General features: G+C 32.2%; 1 protein-coding gene and 1 long non-coding RNA gene across 2 annotated transcripts in view; both read left to right on the top strand.

Moving 5' to 3' along the window:
• LOC145240384 (uncharacterized) overlaps window positions 1-26,872 on the top strand; it is a 569,837-nt gene that overhangs the window by 292,498 nt on the left and 250,467 nt on the right. The window lies entirely within an intron of this gene.
• Window positions 5,232-22,476, top strand: LOC145240034 (uncharacterized). Its single transcript, XR_013862476.1, has 2 exons — window positions 5,232-7,832; window positions 20,528-22,476. It is a non-coding gene; the product is annotated as an uncharacterized LOC145240034 (long non-coding RNA).

Here is a 26,872-nt window from a genome sequence, read left to right as displayed (position 1 = left end):
TTGAAGCAGTTTGATCGCACCATGATTTTAGCGGTAATGTTTTTTGGTCTATTTAGTAAATGTGCATTTCAAGTGCGTAAATTATCGTTAAGATATTAGTGGCCAAAAAGCATGCTCTCATGATACTGCGTGAAAATAAATAAATAAATAATAATAATTTGGAAAAAAGAATGGCAATATGAAAAAAAAAAAGAAAAAAATGGCCATCAATGTCTTAACAATAATTTACGTATCTGATGTGCACATTTATTTTTAAAAAAAATGGCCGCCAAAATCATGATTCCAGGAAATTGCTCCACAAAAAAATATAATATATGTATTACAATAGGTACCTCCAACACAGGCCACCGTTTTAACTCCCCCCCCCTCATATATAACGCGATATAGCTGTAATTCAATTTAATATTATCGTCTTAATTTTTTTTTACCATTTAAAAGAAGAAACTTCAAATAAATTGCTAATATTTTTAAAATTTTTAACAGCATATAAAAATAATGGAAACGTGAGACTAAAATCGTGTTTACATTATTGACGCTTTAAAATAACGTTCCTATGTAGTGACGTTTTTGAAGCCGTAAACATATCCATGTTTTAATTTTTTTTAGATGTTCTATCCCCTCCATATTTCATGTTACGAAAACTAAACAAAATAAATGTCGGTCCATAAACATTTCAACATTTTTTAAAACTGAAAAGATCAAATAATTTTAACAAATTATATATATATATATATATATATATAATTCCGCTATTTATTTCACTTACCTTAAGTTGTAAAAAAAAAATTGGACATAAAACCAATATTCTTATGTTAAAAAAAAAATAAACACTTTTTCTTGATAATTTTTATATAATTATTTGAATTACAACAACAACAACAAAATAATTCTAAAAAATAATTACTTTTAGAAAGCTCCAAATGATATTAAATTCCAATATTCTGCAATATGAAGTTAAAACAAAGATGTTTTATAACAGGTTTCCAAAATTTTAAAAAATATATTCATATAATATATGACTCTTGATAAATTAAAAATTGAAAAATCGAAAATTGGCCTAAAAAAATCGTTTTGATTTGATTATTTGAATTGATAGAATGTGAATTTTATTTTTTGCGCTTTTTTTCCAAAAAAAAGTACGAAGGCCTTTAAGCAACATTATCTTTATATACATTCTTCGTTTCTTTTTCTCTCTTAGTTTCCCCTCTCTGTCCTGCTCTAAGTAAATCTGACGACCTAGTCCACAAATTCCAAAAATTCATCATGACAAGTTTCAAGAAAAAATACACGATTAAACCCGGTTCTCCAACTTCCAACGTAGACCCCTACTACCATGTCTCCTTCTCCAACATCAGGGGTCTACGTTCTAACCTTCCAGAGGTTGAAACCCAATTATAGGAGACTAAACCAGACCTTTTATTTTTAAGTGAAACTGGCATTGGACAGGCTATTTCCCTAGAAGAGTTCGCAATTAAAGGATACTCTAACTTAACTTCTAAATCTGACCCCCAAGATCGCCATGGGCATGGAATATGTGCCTATATTAGGGATAACTTTCCATGTGGTAGGGACATCTCCCGGGAAGATCCTAACTTACCCTATATGTGCTTCCGGGTTGCTTTAGCTCACACTACGGCATTTATATTTACTCTCTATCGCCCCCATAACAGCGGAGTTACTATCTTTCAAAGCATATCTAAGAAAATTGACCAAGTCTTATCTGCTTATCCTTCAGCTAACATTCACGTATGTGGTGACTTCAATGTTCACAACGTCGAATGGTTGACCCACTCTAACAAGACCGATGATGAGGGAAGGTTCTGTCATGATTTCTCCATTGCCTATGACCTCACTCAGATTGTTCAGGAACCCACCCGTGTGCCCGACAATGATGGCCAGTATGCGAGCCTACTAGACCTTTTTCTCACAACTTGCCCTGAACTATGTTCAGTTTCTGTTCTGTCGCCTCTTGGCTCTTCCGACCACTCTGTTGTATCAATTAAGATAAAAATGAAATGTAATAAGTCCCCAGACGTACCTCTCCATTGTACAGTATATCGATACACTAAGGCTGACTGGGATAGCTTCCGTACATTTATATCTGATCTACCTCTGCATTCCATGTTTAAAAAGGATGTGTCCTCTATAGTATTAGACCTGACAGAATGGTTAATTGTAGGTATTGACCGTTTCATACCCTCGAAAAAGTTTCAGCAAAAACCTAACAGCCAGCCATGGTTCTCTCCAGAATGTGCTGCTGCCATTGCGCACAGAAATCACTTTTTTCACTGTTTCCAACGTAATAGATGTATGAAAACTAAAGCCGCTTTCAGGACTGCCAGCAACCATTGTAAGAAAGTAATAAAGAATGCAAGAGAGTTGTATGCTCAATCTGTTAAGTCCAAAGTAGCTGAGCAGCGGCTTGGTTCCCACCAGTTTTGGCAAATAGCAAACAGAATCATGAACAGAAGCATGTGCTCCATCCCAACTATTATCAATGGACCTGAGGTAATCTCGTCAGCATCAGACAAAGCCAAACTCTTTGTCAAGAACTTCGCAGCTAATTCTACCCTTTGCGATCAAGGCTGCCAACCCCCAATATTTCCTCCTGTATCAGAAAACATGCTATGTGATATACGTATATCTGTACGTGATGTTGCCAAGCTAATCAAAACCTTGATTCCAGTAAAGCAACTGGCCCTGACGGTATTCCAATTATAGTTCTCAAAAAACTTCAACCTAAACTAGCGCCCATACTTACAAAACTGTTTAAACGTTGTCTTAAGGAGAATAGTTTCCCATCTCCCTGGAAAATTTCATCAGTATGCCCTGTATTTAAGAATTCAGGTGATCGCTCATCCCCCTCTCAGTACAGGCCAATAAGTCTCCTGTGCGTCATGAGTAAGTTGCTGGAATCTGTGTTAAATACAGAAGTAATCAACCATCTCAACAAAAATAACCTTCTTAGTGACACTCAATATGGTTTCCGTTCTGCTAGATCTACAGCAGATGTGCTTACAGTTATATCTCATAGGATTAGCAAATCTCTCGATGGAGGCAACTTTTCTAGGGCAATTGCTCTTGACATATCTAAGGCCTTTGATAGGGTATGGCATAAAGGTTTACTTCATAAGATCTCTAGCTATGGTATTGCTGGAAATGTCTTCTCAATTATTAAATCATTTCTTTCTGATAGGTTCATAAGAGTAGTAGTTGAGGGGGCAAAAATCAGAAGCTCACAGTATTAATGCCGGTGTCCCTCAGGGGTCCATCCTGGGCCCAACTCTTTTCCTGATCTACATTAATGATCTTCCAAATCACATCCTTACATCATTTGTAGACATCTATGCTGACGACACTACCATTTATGGTAGCACATCTAAGACAGTAAACGACCAAGTTCTCTCCAATTCTCTCTCCTCTGATCTTGAACACGTAGTACAATGGGGTAAAGAATGGCTGGTTACTTTTAATGCATCTAAAACCAAACTTCTCTCTTTACATCATCAACATTCTGATCCACATCTGACATCAATTGAAATGAATGGCTCTCGTCTTCAGGAGGCCTCAAGTTTTGACAAACTTCTTGGCTTGACCATTACTCCTGATCTTAAATGGAACACGTACATCAAATCTGTTGCCAAGGCCGCTGGAAAAATGGTGGGATCTTTCTATCGATCCGGTAGATATCTCACTGCTGATGCTATTCTCTATCTATATAAGAGCCAGGTACGTCCAAGGATGGAATACTGTTGCCACATCTGGGCAGGAGCTGCTAGAAAGGACTTGGCCTGCCTTGATAGAGTTCAAAATAGACTTCGTAGCCTCGTAGGAGATGTCCTTTTCTCTTCCTTGCAACCTTTATCTCACAGAAGAGATGTTGCGAGTTTGTCTCTGATGTATCGTTATTTTCATGGAAAGTGTTCAAATGAGCTTCAATCTATGGTCCCCCCTCGCCAAACTTTCACAAGAAATACTCGTCTAGCTGTAAACACTATCAATAATTCCCCCCACTCTTTATCTGTGCCTAAACCTAAACGTAGATTCCATGAACAAAGCTTCTTTCTTAGAACTGCACGCCTGTGGAATTGTCTTCCGTTTTCCTGCTTTCCAGCTGACTACAATATGGTTGTCTTCAAGTCTAACGTAAATAAGTTCTTGATGAGCCGTTCCATATAAGTTATCAACTTTACCAAATTTTCATTACTAATGATTACTATATTGTCCAATGTCTACTGTACACTCTTTAACCCTTATCCTTGAGTGGCCTCTTGGCCTTGATAATTTGGTGATACCTATGTGAAAAAAAAAAAAAAAAAATATGTGTCAACAGAAGACGTTAAAATTAATTTCTCGTCTGTATAGTTCGGTAAAAAAAAACTATTTGTTTTACAATGTAAATTTGAAAATCCAATAGTAAAAAAAAAGAAGTTACTTCCATTAACCATTATAGCGCCAATGCCCATCCATATAAATTGACACACACAATAGTAAACACACAAAATGATGACGTTGCTGTTATTGTGTAAAATGCTGAAGTTTTACACAAAACTGTGGAGGTGTCTATATTACAAAGTTACTTTAATCAAATTAGTTCTAGTTTTATAAAAATTGGGTTCAATTAAGAGTTTAATCAAACACAAAAAATACTGTTATAATTATTATTGCTATATAATTATATATCAAATTATTGTCACATAATATAACAAGTATTGTTCGGGTTATTATTGTTTAATTATTTGGTAAATGTTACCTTACGCTACAACAGAACACAGACTACTCTAATTTGATTTTTTAGGGGCATTCGAGGTCGCTGACAACAAATCTGATAATCAAACCCGCCGCAAATTTACCGTTTGTATGGTATGAACCCCTAGACCTTGGGACATTTTTTGTGCCATTTCACCGTCTTCGGTAGTGTTTTTCTTACATGATACGTTCGCATGCAAACGGGCGTAGTGGGGTGTCTTATCACATCGTTTAGGAATCTTTCAAATAAGCGGGTCAAGATCAAAGTGTAGTATCTGTTCCGGCAGATACTGCAAGCAAAGACCATATGTGGGGGCGACCCCACATATAAGACCTTGGTCAATGTAGGGGCAACCCTTCATACTAATTGTCACTACCCAGCTCCCCTACTCCCCGGGGAGTTGGTCCCCATTCCCCCTTCACTCCTCACATTAAAAATCAGCCTAATTTGCTCAGTGGGGGAGCAAATAAATACCATCTGTTCTTCAGATGCTGCAAGCTATGACTAGCAAAGACCATATGTGGGGGTGACCCCACATATAAGACCTTGGTAAATGTAGGGGCAACCCTTCATACCAATTGTCACTATCCAACTCCCCTACTCCCCGGGGAGTTGGTCCCCATTTCCCCTTCACTCCTCACATTAAAAATCGGCCTTGTGCCTAATTTGCTCGGTGGGGGAGCAAATAAATACCATCTGTTCTTCAGATGCTGCACTTCAATTTCTTGTTCTCTGTCAGTGGAGGAGAAATCCTTCACAACTGAGACAATTTTTATTTTTGTTCCTTTTCTGCACATTAAAAAACGACCCTGGTGTCCACCTCTGTCTCGTGGGGAGACATTGTAAATAGGAATAAGAAAGTTTTAAAAAATGTGTTTTTTTAATGCTTTTTTAATTTATCAAAAAATAAATTTTTCATGGCGGTTTGCAAAAACATAACCACCAAACACATTTTATGTCTTTCATTCTTTTTAGGGGGGGGGTATTTCATTTACAGGTACTCGCTTCAGCAGTTTAATTAACAGTGTTCTGTTGTAGCGTTACCAATTATTTGATTTGATTTGATTTGCTTATTACGATATTGTTCAGCGATTAATTTATTGAGTGAATCAAATTGTTATGAAACTTGAATTAATTTGTTTACGACGACATTGTTTCAATGGCAGCCAGTTTAAAGCTGAAAAGTTCAAGATAACAATACATTGTACATACAGTGGGCATTATTAGACAGAAACAGAACAAATTTATTGAATTTTGCGTTAAAAAATATTTCAATTAAATTATATTTTCTATCATTTATGAAATAAGGATATAAACAAAATTTTTAACAGGCAATTTCTTTTTTCCTTTGAATTAAATACAAAGCATCTATCAATAAGTTAGTTAAATCATTTTAAACTTCGTATTTCAGTAAAAATTAAATGTGTTTTTGGTACCTCGTTGAAATAATAACGTTATTATTTCGAAAGCCATTCTTAACATTGGGAGGGGTGGGTGTTTTTGTAACAAATCTATGCTTCCACCTAACAATTTCATATTGAATTTAACCTGAAAACTATTTAAAAATAATGCGGTACGAAAAATACATAAGCACAAATTACTTTTATGCCTATTTTTAAAAAAATGTTCTGGAAAAAAAAATCATATTAGCAAAAATAACTCACCAAATTTTTAGACATTTTTCTAGAAACCAAAAGCAGACGACAATGTAATAACGCCATTTACTTAAACCAATGAATCATGGGAGTCAGTTATCAGTTTTTAATTATTTTGATTTATTTTGATGTAATTTTTATACGTAGTTAATTGTAATAATATTTTTCGTTTTTGTTTTAATAATTGAACAGTTTTATTGAAATTATGATTGCTAAACAATTCCATTCATTCCGAAAAAGTACGAAACGTTATCGTTAGTTTACGATTATTTCCGTAATTTTATAATATATACCATAATTTTATAATGTATAACACTGAAAATACATTTTAGAAAACATGCAATGTTTACTTTTTTTTTCTGTGAGAAATAACTATTTTATTTATTTCGAGAATAGTTTTCGAACTGCGGTTGTTTGTCATTAGTCTTAAGGTCTGGGATAATTTGCGTTCGGAAAAAACGGAAACTACCGAAAACCAACGACGAACTTTCTTACACAACTCAGTAAACATTGTTTTTCTTCGACGACTGTCATATAACGTTGCCATTTTTCGATACTCTTGCATAATTTGACCCGAATTCTCGTGAATTCCCGCCAAACATGGATCGGGCGAGACCGGCAATTATCAGTGTCAGCCGAGCGTAACGCGACTTTTTATTTTATTTATTTAATTTTTTTTTTTCTGTTATGTTTTTAGTAATTTTTAAGATGATATTAAGGGGGCGGGGTGACTTTTTATTTTCTGATTAGTCACTTATTTATTTATTTATTTATTTATTATTATTTGTTTTTAATTGACTTTTTTGGGAGTTTGATTAGCCCAATGAAAAGGCGCTATCTAAATGGAGGCAGACGACATTAAAATTGGACGAAAGCGACTAAACCAAAAAATAAAAATAAAAAAAATAAGAAAAAAGCTGACAAACAAATATATTTTCAAACTCGCCAAACAGAAAAAAATGACAGGCAAGAAAATAAATCTATACATATTAAAAAAAGAAATGAAAACATCGATGCAGACAAGCTCATATTGTCTGGAGAAGAAATTGCTGTCCCCACAAAATGAGATGCAACATGTGTAAACACAAATGTACACAAATGTTTACTTAAAAAAAAAAGATCATGTGTAAAGGATGGTTTCTCCTGGAGATGTACAAATGGACAGTGCCACCAAAAGAACTTGACTGAACAACAAGTCTTGAAAATAAAAGTTTAAAAAAAGAAGAAAAAAATACGGTTACAAAAAAGAAAACAAAACAAAACAACAAAAAAACTTATACTTACACCTAACAATTATACGGTTTAAAAAAATCTTTTCTTGGAGGAAAAACAAACAAACAAACAAACAAACTTTCTGTTGATAAATATTTTGCACACAAAAAAAAATTAAATACTAAAATGAAACAAACATATTTTCATTTTTCAAGGTAAGTTTTTTTTTTTTTTTAATTTTTGATTATTTGCATTTTTTCCGTTTTTTTTTTTTTTTTTTTTTTTTTCATTAGTCTGCGACGCTCGCTCGGCTGATACCGATAATTGCCGGTCTCCCTCGATCCATGCTTGACGGGAATTCACGAGAATTCGGGTCAAATTATGCAAGAGTACCCATTTTTCAAATGTGCTTTTCTCAATGTTAGATGCATATTAATAACTGGATTAAATTATTCCCTATTTAGTATATAACAAAAACAGCAGCACAAAACTACTTTTAATATTTAAACAGAGTTTTTTGGGGGTTTTTTCGCGTTTATCCATGTAGACGCGAATTGCAATTGATATTAAAATTAAAATTGCTAAGATAGACTCGACAAATTGATTTTTTAGAAGTTGTTGTTTTAAACAAAAACATATAGCAGTTGTTCTACTCCATGAATTTTCGTAATTTCTGGATATATTACTATTTTCGACGTGACAATTAAATTTTATTTTTTGCTAAAAACTACATAGTTAAAAAAAAATAGATTTGTCGACTCCATCTTAACTAGCACCAACAACTCTTTTGTTTTGACGTATACAACCCAGTTTCATCCAAATAATTACTTAAACTAGCATGTGTGCAAAAATGTTCCACGAAAGAGCATTCGATTTTTTATTGTGGTAGTTTTAAAATTTAGACAACAATTCCGTTTCAGGTACTGAAAATCCAACATGGTCGTGATATAAAATTTTACGAAAAATAGAAAATATGTGAAATAATTTAATTAGAGTTCCTTTTATGTGATATAGGGTTAGAGAGAAGTTTGCCAAGCTTGCCTCGAGGAATATACCGGCGGGATTAGTAAGATTTTAAAGACAATATTCTTGAGAAATTAGTCCTAAAACCATGTCATCTCCAGTTTATGACGTATTTACAATTTTGGGTATTATTATACAAACACCGTGACAGCGTTAGGGTTAGGGTTAGGGTTTAGGGTTAGGGTTAGGGGTTAGGGTTAGGGGTAGGGTTAATTCGCTGTCACGGTGTTTGTATAGTTTTACCCAATTTTGTATAGTCAATATTGTCTTCTTATTTTTACTTCCGGTTTCTTCAGGCTTATTAAAAATTGAATTGAATTAGATTCCACTTCTTTTTATTTATTTTATTTGGAAAATATGATGCTTGTGCAATATAATTCGGTTTCAAATAAATGCATTGGTATTTTTTTTTTTTTTTACATCTCCACTAAAATGGCGACCACATAGGTTTTCGACTATGCTGAATAAGAAAATCTTATTTAAATTTTGCAGAGACAAGTAGTTTTTTAGATATAAATTCAAAGTAAAAGCTATTGTAATTCCTGACAGCAATTTTTTTTTGGGGGGGGGGTTACTGTACACATAGATTCGAAAGAGTTGTCACAAAACAAATATAGAACAAATAAATGTTATCAAAGGCAAGATAAGTTACTTTTCTACCTAACTGGATATGTTTTTAGTGTTTATATTTAATGTAACATGTTTATTCAGGTCGAAAAACATACAGTGTTTACCGATGTATTGGAAAATTTAAAATGGCGGATATATATCAACCTATGTCACGGTAACATATATTGAGCGAGTTTTTAACAGTATTTTGTCTAGTTTTTTATTTATAACCCCTTTTCTCAAACTTACCGTGTTAAAGAGAAAGTCGGGCGCCATTTTGAATTTTCCAATACATGGGTAAACATTGTATGCTTTTCGAGCTGAATAAACATGTTACATTGAATAAAAACACAAAAAATATATCCAGTTTGGTAGAAAAGTAACTTATCTTGCCTTTGATAACATTTATTTGTTATATATTTGTTTTTTTGACAACTTTTTCGAATCTATGTGTACAGTAATACAAACCCCTACTTTTTTCTTCTTCATTTATTGAACTTGTTTTGAATTACCAGAAAAGTTTGGTTAGGAAAAAAAAAAGCATTAGTTTTGTATTTTCTTACCTTTTCCCTAGAATTATTTAAAAACGAAAGAAAAAATACTTCTGATGAATTAAAGTGCACTTATGCTGAAACTCATTGGATATAAGACAACTATAAATTTACTTTAGATTTTGTCGGCCATGTTGGCATCTGGTACCAAATGTAAACTATGGTAAAATCTTGATTTCATTTTTAAAACTATTATTTAAATTAAAAATGTTTTAAAACATTTTTTTGCATGGATCTGTGTTAATGTAGTTTGGTACTTGTACAGTTTAATCAAGACATTAAAAAAAATGAAAATATCGAAAAAGGGTTATATTGTACGTATCCTTTATGGAATGAAGTTCTCCGCAAAAAAATTCACTTAATTTTATCAAGTAGTTTTTTTTTTCTTTTACAGCGAGAACACAATTTATGATACCGAGCAAAAGGTTCGATATTTTAGGAAGAAAAGCTAGTATTAAAGATGGGGAGGGAGGGTTGGCACTTTAAATTGAGTTATCTCCCCATGGCGTGTTCAAAAAATTCAAGATGTCCACCTTCAACATGCTGTCATGAAAACATGTTTTTCCGCTGTAAAAAAAAAAAAAAAAAAAGAGAACTACTCGATCAAATTAAGTGAATTTTTTTTTTTGAGATCTTCAGTCCAAAACAGATACGTACGATATAACCTTTTTTCAATAGTTTCATTTTTTTTAATGTCTTGATTAAACTGTACAAGTACCTGTAGTTTTAGTACATTATTTAAAAAAAAAAAAAAAAAGAAAAAAAGTGTTTTAATCTGGTATGCATTTTTACTTAATATTTCTGTGGGTTCTTTTCCCTGGCGAAATTGTTGCTTAATAAATAATGCTAACAATTAAATCTGGGAAATCGTCATAATTATCAACACTACAGACAATTAAAATGCGTATCAACATGGAGGTTTGAAACCTCAATGACGAATGTGCATTGTCATGCTCTAATAATTTTAATGGAGGAAATGAGGTCTTAAAGAAAGAACTTTGAAGGTTATTACGTTGGTTCAATGATATGACAGGTGTGCGGTGAACAAATATTGCTTTTATTTCGGTTGGGAGCACAAATGAGCCATAATGTCTCACTTTTGCCTTTAAACTTTAATTCTAGCCTGAATTTTTTTTTTTAGCAAGTGATGATTCAGCAAAGGATAAACAAAGAAATAATTCTTTGAAATTTAATGGAATGTTTAAGTGTAATGTAATGTAGTCTGCAATGTCTAGTATATAAAAGAAATGTATAAAATACAATAAAAAGCAGAGATGCAACAGATCGATACGAAGCAAATTAAGATGTATTACTTTGGAATACATCTTAATTTGCTTCAGTTCGTATCGATCCGTTACATATAAAAGCCAAGTACGTCCAAGGATGGAGTACTGCTGCCACATCTGGGCAGGAGCTGCTAAAAACAGCCTATCCTACCTTGACAGAATACAAAATAGACTTCGTGGTTTGGTGGAGGATGCCCTTTTCTCTTTCCTGCAACCTCTCTCCCACAGAAGAGACGTTGCGAGCTTGTCTTTGTTTTATCGTTATTTCCATGGCAAGTGCTCGTCTGAGCTCCAATCTCTCGTCCCCCCCTCGCCAATCTTTCACGAGAAACACCCGTCTGGCTGAAACTACTGTCAATAATTTTCCCCACTCTTTATCTGTGCCTAAATCCAAACGTAGATTCCATGAGCAGAGCTTCTTTCTCAGAAGTGCACGATTGTGGAACTCTTTTCTGCTCGCTTGTTTCCCACCTGACTACAACTTGGATGTCTTCAAGTCCAACATAAACAAATTCCTGACAAACCGCCCCCTTAAGTAAGACACTCTATCAAATCTCCAATACTAATGATTACTACAATACTATCTCATTGATTACTGTACACACGATAACCCTTATCCCTGAGTGGCCTCTGGGCCTTGATAAGTGGTGACCCCCATGTAAAAAAAAAAAATCACCATTAATAAATATAATTCATACAAACTTTTATTTATAGTAGAAGCCCGGGATACGGTGGCCCTAGGATATGTTTTTTTCTTCAGGTTACGATGTGGAATACGATGTTTTCCCGGTCCCTGCTTACAGTATTTGCCCCGCCTCACGGTGTTATTTATAATGTTATTTGATTATATACATGTGTATTATATACTGTACTGTATTTTGTTACTAATTTTTAATACCGAATCTCGGGGTTCTACTGTATTTATTTACATTTTATACTTACATTGTGTTCTGACGTGCATCAGTGTGAGCAGATAGAAGTTCATATTCTATGATATTTCGGAAAAAATTCCCAGCGAATTAGACACTATTCCAAATAGTACCCCCTCCCTTACATTCAAAGTAGCAATATGGCTTGCTTAGTGTGAAATTAAAACTGATAATAATTTTGGGCTAGAATTAAACTTTATAGGTATTATCATTCTTTTTTTTTTTTTTTTTTTTTTTTTGCTGCTCAACCAAAGAAAAAGTTTTTTTGTTTTTGTTTTGTTTTTTTTTCTCTACTATATTCCTGCTGTATCATTAAACCATGTTTATCTTATTAAATTAGGGAGGGGATTTTTTATTTTTTTTACTTCGGTTTGTGTTGTAAGTATAAAAATAAAGAATAAATTTTCATTTGAAATGGTTAATATTTTTAACAATGCCAAGCCGTTAAATTAAATAATCATTTTATTTAATTTAATTGTTGACGATTATGAAAATATTAGTTATTTTCTTAATGTTTCTTTACCCACAAGCCAAAGTTGTGACGCTTTTCCCCTACCAAACGATGACTGTTTTTGGCTGTTTCTTGAAATGATCGTCACCATTATGAATGTAAATAAGTGTCCGGTTTTATTTTGTGCAATCGTAAGTGTTGAGCTGATAATTATTATATTCTTCGCTTGAGTGAAAATTTTTTAACTTTTAAAAGACATTTGTAAAGCCCTCAATATATCATGGAGGAGCCATACAGACAAACCAACAGCTTTATGGTGACCTGCCAGCTGTATCACTAAAAGTACAGCAGGGAAGGATGAGAGTAGCTGGTCACTGCATGAGACACAAGCTAGTCCTCTGGATACCAACAAATGAACACCCAAACCGTATCAGAAGAAGAATGACCTACATTGACAACCTGCTACAAACTGCCATGCGAGATTGAGAGAACTGGAAAAGTTATGTAGATTCGGTGGTGAAGCGCCTGAAAGATGATGGAGATGAGAGATGAGATTGTAAGGCATATATTTTTACTGCTCTACAATCGGTAAATAGGGTTTGACTGAATTTAGGGTCTTAACTGGCCCCTCTGAATTTCAGGATTGAAATTTGAGATCTTGATCACAATCCTTGAAATATCAATTGCAAACCTGAATTTAGGGTTGATGTTGGAGTATAATCTGGCTGAGACACTGATTCTCATTAAATCACCAATTAATTAAGCAGTATTTAGTCTGATCAGCAACCATTTAGGAATATCCAGACACTATATATATATATATATATATATATATATATATATATATATATATACATATATATACACACTATATATATATATATATACATATATATACACACTATATATATATATATATATATATATATATATATAGTGGATGTATATATATATATATATATATATAGTGGATGTATATATATATATATATATATATATATAGTGGATGTATATATATATATATATATATATATAGTGTGTGCATATATATATATATATATATATATATATACACACACACTATATATATATATATATATATATATATATGAGAGAGGGAGAGGAGGGGAGAATAAGTTCAGAAGATAGAGCATAAAGTTACATATGGACTTTATTATCTTATCAAGTCAATACGAGTTACCGAAAGAGGAATAAGAGAGACCCCCCTTTAGGCCATGGTATTTCGAAGCTTAATTCTTCTCGTCAGAAGAGGAGAAAAAGTCAGCATTATACAAATGTAAAGCAAAAAAGACTACATCGACTTTGAAAATATTCAGATTAGAAATGGGGAAATTATTTTTCTGAGATAAGAAGTGGAAAAAACACTTTTTATCGGAGGACGATATGATGGGGATAAGAAGAGAGAAGGGACAGAAAAAGAAAACAATAAATGATAAAAGAACATACAAAACGATCTATGAGAAAATTAAATGCTAAGAGATTTGTTTTTGCAATTCGTGAAAATATTTAGAAACTTTTTAAAATTCTGTTAATAAAAAACACCCGTCTAGCTGAATCCACTGTCAAAAGTTTCCCCCACTCTTTATCTGTGCCTAAATCAAAACGCAGATTCCATGAACAAAGCTTCTTTCTTAGAACTGCACGCCTGTGGAACTCTGTTCCGTCTGCCTGCTTCCCACCGGACTACAACTTGGATGTGTTCAAGTCCAACGTTAACAAATTCCTAATGAACCGCCCCCTTAAGTAAACACTTCATCAAATCTCCACACTAACGTAATGTACTTGCAATAACCCTTATCCCTGAGTGGCTTCCGGGCCTTGATAAGTGGTGATCACTGTGTATCATTGTATTGCTTTCTATAACTTATCTTTATATAGTTGATTTTATTTCTTTAAACAATCTCTGAAAATCAAGCATTTTCAATCTGCCTTCAGATATGCTTCTCACCTACACCACCACCATGAAGTGATCTTTTGTATAGAACACTATGACCGTATAAGTTTGCTTGCATATAAATCAGCAAAAGTGCTACTTTACAAACTTATGTCTGAAAAATAATGATGTTTAAAAGTTTTGAATATAAAATAATTTTCAAATCAACAATAACACCAGCATATTATTTACACGTTTTAGTGGTGGATTCAAGAAACGCCAAGTTTTATTTCCTCCAACATGTTTTTTTCTGTTTTTAACAATAATCCAATCGTTGCATTTTACCTACCAATATTTCTTTTATTACATTTTTATAATTATTATCTTCATCACATCTTTATGAAGGTAAGTCAGAAGCTGAATACTGAGAATTCAAAGTATTTTATTGTTTTGATTTGAAAATATTTTATTGGTTGTTGTTTTTAATAGGAAAACAAAGAGGTTAAATTGTCGGGTTCAAATTGTAGAATAGGGGCACCATTGAAAACAAAAAATTTGCACGGATTTTGGATAACATCGTTGGTCTTACAATTCTGAATTTTTTAGATAAGGATTAGTTATTTATGTTAATTGCATTCATCAGACTACTATTCTCATCTTCAGTATTATTTTTGCAAAGTTTTGGTCGATCGTCCGGTATCCTTCAGGTGAATCTTATTGAAACTCAGGAATCTTTCTATCAAATTCGTGAATCTGCACGGGATTCAGAATCGAGCCGTTTATTTAATCCATGGAGGTAGCATGCTCTCGTTCCATCAGCTATGGCGGGGTAGAAGTCCTAAGTAATTCACAATTGTATTTTAAGTGTCACTCACACTGACGAGTGAACCTCAAAATTTCTATCGAGTCTTGGTTGACAGAACAATTAGCATGCTACCCCATGGATTAAATAAAAAGGTGCCATTTGAAATTCCTCTTTCTGTCAAACTCCGTGTTCTGAGTTCGACAGAAAGATTCCCAAGTTTGATAGAAAGATTACTGAGTTTGATATGATACATCTTAAGAAGGTTAAGAGTTACATTAACTAAAACTTTGTGAAAATAATACTCAAGATGGGAACAGTAGTCTGAAGAATTCAAATAATACAACTTGTTTATCTTAAATTGCATTTTTAGTCCTAAAATACAATTTTAATTCACTTTTCTTTTTTTTTTAATTTATGTAGAGGTTTGAATCTCGACAAGACATTTTTTAATTTATAATTGTTATTAATAAGGTATGTCGGCCAATTTATTATGTTTTTTTTAATTCAAAGAATTTAATAAATTTATAGCAATAATGGAGAAGGTTCATTTGAAGAGTAAGTGTTTGGTTATGTTTACGATTACTGTTTCCACTTTACTTCCGGTTGCTGCTTCATTTTTAATGGATTTTTTCTTGCACCTTTCGTTTAAGCCCCCTTCCACACGTTAAGAAGGCTTTTTAGAAAACCATTCTTAACATGGGGAGGGATAACTGGAAGCGAAGTGGAAACGTTAAGAAACCCCAGAAAGGTGGTTTGTTTCGCATTGGTTATTTCATGTGTGTTTTCATTATTTTCTCTGCAGAACCGATTATCGAATCAGTGATAACATCAGCTGGTAAGGGTTTATCATTCGGGAAACATGCAGTTTCCTTCTTCTGCACAGATATTGCATGAATGAATACTCTTCTAAATCGTTTGTTATTTCTGTTTTACACGCATTTACACAGATTTGTTCTTTGATACAACAGGGGCGCTATCAGAAATACATGTTTTCACTTTGATTAAGGAGCACAAATGAATGATAATACTTGACTTTTATCTTTAAACTTTTATTATTCTAGCCACGAAGTGAACAATATACAGTACAATCATGTTGACGTTCTTGTTTGATCACAAAAGGTAGGCAACATTGAGCGTGGTTAGTCCCAGGTGGGTGACCATTTGGAAATACCAGGTACTATATTTAGGAGGGCGTCAACACCTCCCTGCAAGAACTGGAGAAACTTACCAACATCATCTTCCCTGACTGGGATATACAAGTGACTGATACTATTTGTGAAATTAATACTACCTTGACACTTCCTCCTTTGAAGGAAGCCGGTTGAACCCACGTAGGTGAATGCTGCTACATGTAGACTTTTATCTCAAAACTTTTAGAAGCCAGAAATTGCTTTCTAATCAAAATTTTGGAAGCTACAAAATCACTTTCGAATTTTTCATGGGCACAAAATTAGCAGCTTTCAGGCTAAATGCAAAAATACATGCAAACAATAATAGGTTGCAAAAAATAAGATTCAAGATAGAAACCCCTGGGGGAAAAGGCCAAGAGGAAGGCTGAAACAAAAGTAGTTGGATGACTTAAACCAAGATCTCAAGAACATGTATGGTGTAGGGAGAAATATAATGTGATCCCTGTTGTCCAAGATTTATCTTTGAAAGATAAGGTAAAAAGGCAAAAGAAAGTGATTTTGATGAATTAAAATGGCTAACATAATGTTTACTTTGCAATGCGATTTTAAAGATGTTTAAGTGTCGATTAGAAAATAATTTTAGAATTAAAAAGTAGATACCAAAATCAAGTATAATGGTTCATTTGTCTTCCCAAACCAAAGGGAAATGTGAGTTTTGAAATGCGCCCTATTGTATCAAGAAACCAAACAATTGATGATATCTATTCTGCAATACCAACTGTATATTTAATTGCAGTATCTATGAGTGGATATCAACAAAGTATGCATTCTGTTGGTTGTTCAAGGCAGCATTAAAGTAACTGCTGTAATACAGAAATTACAAATGATTTAGACACAATGGAATATATGGAAATATCAGCAATTTGTTACTGTGGAGGTCATTCAATTATTTGATTTGTGTCACCCATCGAGACTCAGTTCATCATTTTGGCATCTGAGTTGTTAATGTGATGCGGAATTGCGTTTTTTTGTATCCTTCCGTCAAGTAAATGAAACTTTTCAGAAACAAATGATATATTTCCATAAATTCTATATGACTGCATTCACTCACTAGCAAAGATACCTGATGAAAACATCCTAAAAAAAGACAGTCTTAAATGATGCTTAGGAAGACAATCTTGAGGAAAAAAAAAAAGGAAAAACTATAAAACTATCCTATAAAGATATCTTGTAAATTTCAAATAAAAGAACAAAGGGGATAGCTGACTGAAAAAAAAAAAAGTTAAAAAAAAAAAAAAGGATTATACAGGGTGTTCTAAAACTCTTGGACACATTTTGCCATTAAATATCTTGAGAACTATTAAGGTTATAAAAAGCATTTGGTATATTCAAAAAAACTTGTAATCTCAAGTTTTTCATGGAATTTTCAAAGATGTTCAGTATGAACACTATTGATCATACGACACACATCCGACTGATAGTTTGATTCTTGCCGGTTGGAAGTCAGTTCGAACTTGTTCAGTCACATCTTTTGAAGTTGAAGGGACGTCCCATTCTCTTAGCTGGGCATAAACACCCATCATGCCATCTCACTATGGACTTCCTTTCTGGTTTCTGGTTTCTGAATTTTTTGCGAAATGTTCGGTGAACAAGTGTCCATGATTCAGTTTTTACAAATTCAAGCACACATAACGTCTTTTCTGGTTAAGTGAACGCCATTACTGAATCTGAAAAGAAATGAAACAAATCAATATCCTTGTAAGCTAATTAGTCAGTATGTGGCCAAATCACTTAACATATTGATATTGATTCATGAGAGAAAATAAGTCATTCTTTTATTCATGACCGCTACAGGTTTGTCCTATCTTGATAAAATTAATGTTATGAGCGTGGACTAAATATTATATCACTAGTTTCCAAAATGAAATTCTAAGAAAGACAAAAGGTTCATTTTTATTCTTTAATATTGTGAAAAATTACATCTTTATGGTTGGGTGGTTAAATGAATAAAGATTAAATTCTATTCATTTTGATATAGAGAAGGCTGCATTATACGGGTTGTAATAAATACAAGAATGTAATTTATCCTTCTGTTTTTTAGTTTCCGAAGCAGGTGAGGTTGTATTATACTAGTCTTCGTTCAAGCTCCTTGGCTTAACGTTCACAGGGAACATGAGTTGGAATAGATACATCGAGGTCATTGCCAAGGATGCTGCGAAGAAGTTGGGCTCTCTCTACCATGCTAGAAAGTTACTTACACCTGAAAGTATCCTGTACCTCTAAAAAAGCCACCATTCACCCATGTATTCTACTTGGGAGATATACAACATTGTTATAACGATACTGTAGCAAGAATGGAAACATGTATTCTACTTGGGAGTACTGCTGACATAGTTGGGCTGGTGCATCTGCTACTAGTCTCTCAGTCTTTGACAGGGTTCAAAAGAGAGTCACCAACCTGATAGGTCCTGAACTGTCATCTAAGCTTCAGCCTCTGTCCCATCGGCGAAATGTTACATCCCTCTGCCTGTTTTACAAGTATTTTTATGGTGGATGCTCTGATGAACTACAAGCCAGCCCTTGTACTCCCTTGATGAAAATATCCCCGACAAACCCGACAAGCAGCAAAGTCCCACCCCTACACAGTAGAAATCCCAAGATCTAAGAAAGCCTTCTACTCTAATAGCTTCTTCCCCCAGAACTGCTAGACTTTGGAATTCTTTTCCGGGATTCTGCTTCCCTAACTGTACTGACATGCTGAAGTTCAAGTGTAATGTGAACAGACATCTTGCTGCTAAACTCCCTACGTGATACCCCTACAACTTTGGTTCCTGATAGTAGCCCCCTACATCAAAATGGCAATGTGCCTTCTTTGAGGTGAAAATGTAATTAAAAAAAAGAGTTATATTATACAGGCAATAAAATATGGGAATGACTCAATTTTTTTATTAGATTCTTCTATATTTTTCTACGAATCAATTTAGTTATTTTATGAATGAAAGGTATTCCATCATCGAGTTGCACCTTTTTATTTATTACGCATGCGCATGACTCATATTCACAGATAAGTAAAAATCATCTCGACATAAAAAACACAAAGATATACCAAATCATATCACGGTTAGAATTCACTCATTATTACAGGAATAATAAGGATGTACAGTTTTATGAATGATTTTATTCACATGTATTTGAAATACTGAACACTTGAAGCACACTTATTTCGTACAAGCATTCATTTGTTGAACCAGATTTTAGTTATGGATGGCTTACATAACTTGAAAATTTTCTCCATCTCTCCTAAATAGTACACAGTCTAGCACTACTTCATAACCAATACTAATAAGGTTATAGACATAGAATATAAAATAGATAGATAAGTGACCTTGATGTAAATATGATTTAAAAAATATCAGGAACAAGTATTGAAGAAAAACCAATAGCAGAAGAACAAACGAGTGAAAAATCTAGGATAGGTCTATGTTATCGTTGCTGTTCGTTGAGCATCATTTATTCATTCTGAATGAATCAGATTATTTATGGTGGACTTCGTTTGTCCAACATCTAGAAAGATACTGGGTATTTATAGAAAGAACCATGTGAAAATTGCCAATTGAAAATGTTTCTGTGAAATGAAATTGATTTGAACTTGGCACAGCATGGTTGTCAGTCCAAGTAATTAACCACTAAGCCACTGTTACCTCCTGTTTAGTATTATTGGACTGAGCTAGAGTTTAGGAGAGCTGGGAAAACATACAAGATTAAAGGTTTTTAGGGCTCTGTGTAACTAAAATGACCTGGTTTTAATTAATGAATGCGTTTAGGGTTCAGTCTGTTTTCACATTGTTTTAGGCATCACAAACTGTTTCTTTCCAGTATAATATTTTCATGATTGCTTTTGGTGTTTCATTTTTGTCGTTGCTTCCAGTAAATATTGTTGCTGAAGAGGATTAATACGTTGGTGGCGACAGAGAGATGCAATGATTGTGCTCTGTGAAAAGAATGTGAAAACAGAAAACACTTTGTCCCATGTGTTCTTTTTGGATCCCTGGTAACTTTTAAATAAAAATGCACTTTCTCTTATTGCATTCTTCATTGGCAACAGAATGACACGTGACAATGTCTAAGAATTCGTCTGCACAATTTGTCGGGTTACCAAGATCCAAAGGGAAAACATAACCATTTAATTATTTTACATATCTCATATATTCTATGGTATATTTTCTTCACAGAGGCACCAGACATTGAAGAAGAACTGACGGGTAAGGCTATAAATAAATAATATTTTCATAATTTTATCATTAGTTATCAAGCATGCACATTAGTGATGGGGCGATTCCAATATATTTCCCGATTCTGATACAATTACCGATTCTGCACTAACTTCCAAATCCCAATGCAATTATCGGTTCCAAAAAAAAAGAAGAAATCCAGCATTATAGGAAAAAAAAAAAAGAAAATCAATATTACAGAAAAAAAGAAAATCTGTATTAGAGAAAAAAAAACAGTATGATAAAAAACAGTATTATAGAAAAAACAGTATTATAGAAAAAAAAGAAAATCAATATTACAGAAAAAAGAAAATCGGTATTAGAGAAAAAAAAAACAGTATTATAAAAAAAACCAGTATTATAGAAAAAACAGTATTATAGAAAAAAAAAACAGTATTATAGAAAAAAAAAAGTATTATAAAAAAAAAGAAGAAAACCGCTATTATAGAAAAAAAAACCCAGTATTATGAAAAAAGTAAAAGCGGTATTATTGAAAAAAAAAACGGTATTACAGAAAAAAAATGGTATTATAGAAAAAAAAAACGGTATTACAGAAAAAAAGGAAGGAAACCAGACAATTCCAATATTTTTACCGATTTTGATACAATTACCGATTCTGTACTAAATTCCCGATCTCAATACAATTATTGATTCCGATTCTTTATAAATCTCTAAATATTTTACTATAGAGTTGGTATTTTTCCCTGATTACCGTAAAAACACATGCAAAATATGCAAATATTTTCTTAAATGTAAAAATACACTTGCGGTGGGTGATCTTATAGATTTTAGTTTAATTGATTTTAGTTTTACGGTTTAAAATCAATAAATATTTATTATTTTATCATTATGACCAGCGGTGGAAGATTTTGTTTTAAACAAAAGCAAATAAAAAAAAAAAGATTAAAAAAAAAATCGTTTTTGGCATCAGAAAATAGCCACAATTTCTTTCTGATTCCAATACCAGTTCTGATACCCCAAAAAGTGCCGATTTTTCCAATTAACGATTCCGATTAATAGTCCCAACACTAATGCAGATGCTAGTTAAAATTATGTTCGTATTTTGTTGAAGATGATGGGTGAGGATCACTGTGAATATTGCTATATGTCCTTCACTTTTTTTTGAAGGTTTTGTAAGACTGACCGATCACTTATCTTATCACTAATCTCGTTCAGCTAACATTGTAGGCATTAGCAAGACTTCTGTATTTTTCAGCTGAAAGTGGTGGGAAAGGAAATCGTTGGCCAGTTTTTACATACTTGTTATCCAATTAAAGTTTTTCGTTAAAATATATGAAGGACACTTGCAGAGATGCATATCCATCATCATCATCAACTTAATGTGAATAAAGGCCGTGGGGTAATTTAACACAATGTTTCACTTCAATACTGAGATTTGGTTATAAACATACACACACAAACTCTCCATTGCAATGAAATTTTTTGATTAAAATCAGTTTCATAATAATTGTAATTGTTTCCTATTTATTTGTCTCCAAATGTGGGCAGAGTTAAACACAAAGTCAGTTTTAATATAGGGAAAATACAGCTCCTCAAAGAGGGGAATTCTGGATTGAGACAGAAATAGACCAGCTGATTTAAAACAAACGGACCAAAAAATTCATTAAGATTAACAAAGTAAAGAAGAAAAACCGCTTTTTTTTTTTTCAAAAGAAAAAAAAATGAAAACTAGTATTATAGAAAAAAAAGAAAACTAGTATTATAGAAAAATGAAGAAAACAGTATTATAGGAAAAAAAAGAAAACTAATATTATTGAAAAAAAAAAAGAAACCCAGTATTATAGAGAAAAAAAAAGAAAACCAGTATTATATAAAAAAGAAAATCAGTATTATAGAAAAATGAGAAAACCAGTATTATATATATATATATATATATATATATATATATATATATATATATATAAAAGAAAACCAGTATTATATATATAAAAAAAGAAAACCAATATTATTGAAAAAAAGAAAGAAAACCAGTATTATAGAGAAAAAAAAAGAAAACCAGTATTATATAAAAAAGAAAATCAGTATTATAGAAAAATGAAGAAAACCAGTAATATATATATATTTAAAAAATGAAAACCAGTATTATATATATAAAAAAGAAAACCAGTATTATAGAAAAAAAAGAAAACCAGTATTATATATATAAAAAAAGAAAACTGATATTATAGAAAAAAAAAGAAAACCAGTATTATATATATAAAAAAGAAAACTGATATTATAGAAAAAAAAAGAAAACCAGTATTATATATATAAAAAAAGAAAACTGATATTATAGAAAAAAAAAGAAAACCAGTATTATATATATAAAAAAGAAAACTGATATTATAGAAAAAAAAAGAAAACCAGTATTATATATATAAAAAAAGAAAACTGATATTATAGAAAAAAAAAGAAAACCAGTATTATATATATAAAAAAGAAAACTGATATTATAGAAAAAAAAAGAAAACCAGTATTATATATATAAAAAAAGAAAACTGATATTATAGAAAAAAAAAGAAAACCAGTATTATATAAAAAAAGAAAACCAGTATTATAGAAAAATGAAGAAAACCAGTATTATAGAAAAATGAAGAAAACCAGTATTATATATATAAAAAAAAAAAAATCAGTATTATAGAAAAAAAAGAAAACCGGTATTATATGTATAAAAAAAAGAAATATAGAGAAATTGTTGAACGTCAATCCAGAGTCATGTTTTTTTTTTTGTTTTTGTGAAAAGTAAATGCAAATTGTTTGACTTTTTTAATAGAGAAAAATGTTACACAATATTTGTCTCTTGTAAACGAGATAATTTTAATCAATTTCAAACCGAGCTGTTTCCAAAACAATGACATTTCCTCAGAAACTAATGAGTGGATCTGGCTGAAATTTTGTATAGACCTTTGTTATAAGATGCAGTGAAGTAAGTATTATGATATCACTTCAATGCACAGTTAGGGATTATTAGAGATTAATAGGGGTTAATATTTTATGCAAAAATGGACATAAATTGAATTATATTCAACTGTTAATTTAGCACAAAATACTCATTCTCAGTCAGGTTTTTTTCTGTTTTTAATGGCCTAAAAAGTTTACCTTATATAAATTATAATACGGAATATTTTAATGGCCTAAAATATGTATATTTATATGAATTTTAAAAAAAAAGTAATATTTATAAAAGATATCCTAAATGTAGGTTTATTTAGTGTACAATAGGTAGAGACAATATGAGTCAGTTGAAGAGTTCTGAATGAACTGGCAAAATAGGAATGTCATACAAGGATTCAACATTTTAAGTTTTACCAATAATCAAATCGTTTCCACATAATAATGCCTACTGCAATCGTTTTATCCAAGTTTTAATTAAAAATTTTATTGTAGGGACACTGTCTAAGAGTTGATTAAATAGTTCTGCCTCCATGGCAGGTGAGGAATATGATACAAGAACTCAACACATATTCCCATCAATTCCTCTCACCAGTATCCCTACAAAATATTCGAAGAAGAAAGTCTCAAAACTGATTATAGGAAAGCCATATTAAAAGTTGTGATAATAATATTAAGATAAATCATCAGATTCTTTGAAATAATTTTAATTGATTTTTATTGATAATATTTGATGATTCACAACTTTTCGGCTTTAAATGATCAGCAGGGCTTAATTCTTACAAATTGTGCTTCTCAAACTATTTAAACCTTCTTTTTGACAATTCTATTTTAACAGAAGTTTTAACCACAAAAGTTCCATTAGGTAAGAATATTATTTACAATATTTTTGTTTACTGAAATCTTCTTCATACTTACCTATAAAATATAAAATTTAATTGCTTATTTTTTTTAATATAACATCTTTGAATTCTATATTCACGAGTTATAAAATTATTTAGACTTATCAAGTTGAGGATAATATTTTTAATAATTCAATTAAAAACAAATAATTTTTAATCCATGGGCAATATTTTTCAGTTTTATTAGCGTCTGTCAAAAATATCTTTTCACAGTTTCAGGTAGAAAATAATCACTATTAGATCTTTTTTTCTCATATCTATCTTATACAACCGACATCAGAAGCATAATTATTTTGTCAAGATTTCCCTAGATGAGTTCATAATTAATGGATACTCTAACTTAACATCTAAATCTGACTCCCAAGATCGCCATGGGCATGGAATATGTGCCTACATTAAAGATGGCTTTCTGTGTGGTTGGGATATCTCCAGAGAAGACCCTAATTTACCTTATATGTGCTTCTGGGTTGCACTTGCTTACACCACTGCATTTATATTTGCCCTCTATCGCCCCCACAACAGCAGAGTTACTATCTTTAAGAGCATATCTGAGAAAATTGATCACATCCTGTCTGCTCATCCTTTGACTAACATTCGCATCTGTGGTGGCTTCAATGTCCACAATGTGGAATGGCTGACCCATTCAAGCAAGACAGATGATGAGGGGGAGGTTCTATGACTTCTTCATTGCCTCTGACCTCACTCAGATTATTCACAAACACACCCATGTGCCCAATACTACCAGTCAGTATACAAGCCTTCTAGACCTTTTTCTCACAATTTCTCCTGAGCTATGTTCATGTTCCGTTCTATCTCCTCTGGGATCTTCCGACGACTTGGTTGTATCAGTTAAGATAAAAATGAAATGCAACAAGTCTTCAGACGTACATCTCCACCGTACAATATATCGATACTCTATTTAAAAATATTTCCGCTCAGTAATATTTGTTGTTTTGTCAGTTGGTCAACTTTTATGATTACCTAAAAAGACACTTTTAATGATGATTATATTTCTGTTTTCATTCAGATTCTAAGAAATATTTAAACCATTGTGTCTTTAACCTGTTGCCTTCATTTTTAATAGATTTTATATTGAAATGCACATTATGTTTGTATTTTGTGGTCTTTATTTTTGGAAAGTAGTAAGATGTGGTCTAGTAATTAAGTATAGGTAGCTTGTTTTCTTCTATTCCCAAGATTGAACACATAAAGGGGATCTTATTTGGGGCAAGAATACTATGTGATTTCAAATATTCAGTCATGAGGGACTTGTAGGGAAAAGTATCGTCATACCAGACTCTCCTGATAAATCCTTGTACAGACAGACCTTACACACACGAAAATAGTGTCTAGTAGGTATTCAAGTTCTCTCCAGTAAGCATTCAAGTTTACGTAGTTTGCTTAAGGGATCTATTGCCAGGCAGAAGAGTAAAGAAGTTAGAGGGATCTCCTTGGAAGGTTTCTCTTCTAATCCTAACATTAGTGAGTTTTACAGTTCCATTAGTGTGGCTTAATGTCATGGTTGGTTGCCACGTTTTTAGATGTATAGCCATGATCTCTTTGATTTTTAGATACCTTTTATATAAATCAAGGTACTGCAGTAACCATGTGTGGGACGCACTATCATATGCCTTTTTGGTAATCAATCTACGCCGTACTTAGGTTGTCTCTTCTTACAGCCTTCAAATATGGTCTTATTGATTAACAACTGATTTTTGGTGCCTAAGCACTTCCTCCCGCACCTTGCTTGTTCTTTTTCCAAGTATGCTCCAAAGGAGAATTGTTGATAGATGCTGTTTTCAACCAAGCTAGTGATTGTAGCTGGTAGTTAGGCAGCAGATGGGTCTCTACTTACACTCGTTTTCGCTTGTATAACCTTTTAATAGCTATGCTGTTAAAATACCCCTCAATAGTCTGTTGAAGCAACTGCTATAATGACTGTCATGAATCAACTCATAAATATCTTCACAAATTATCAAACCTCAAACCATGTTTACTGATCATTGCATTGGGTTGAGCACTTTATGTATCAATCGTTAGATTCTAATAAAGTTTTCATATGTTTCATACGATTCTCAGTGATGATTCAAAACTTTAATTATTTAAGTTTACAATGAACAAAATGGCTGATTTTCTAATTTCTGTTTTCATTTTCTTTATATAACGTTTGCTGTTCTTTATCATTTAGACAGAAAGTTCAGTTGTGGCTAAGAAGATATTTGTAAATAATTTGGATCATTTAAATATAGTTTGGATTTTTATAATCCAATCTTTTATGAGATTTATTTTCTTGATATTCTTCTGATGTGGCAGCATGTATTATTTGGACTTTAAATTTTATACTTAATTATTGTGTAAAAAATAATTATTATTCATATTTAATTATTGTGTAAAAAATATAAATTATTCATACTTAATTATTGTGTAAAAAATATAAATTATTCATACTTAATTATTGTGTAAAAAAATAACAATTATTCATACTTAATTATTGTGTAAAAAATAATAATTA

Source organism: Euprymna scolopes, chromosome 19 (genome assembly GCF_053919585.1).
Source record: "Euprymna scolopes isolate OS-2025 chromosome 19, ASM5391958v1, whole genome shotgun sequence".
Taxonomy (NCBI): domain Eukaryota; kingdom Metazoa; phylum Mollusca; class Cephalopoda; order Sepiida; family Sepiolidae; genus Euprymna; species Euprymna scolopes.
The sequence above is the reverse complement of the archived record's forward strand: the minus strand, read 5'-3'. Positions and strand labels throughout refer to the sequence as shown.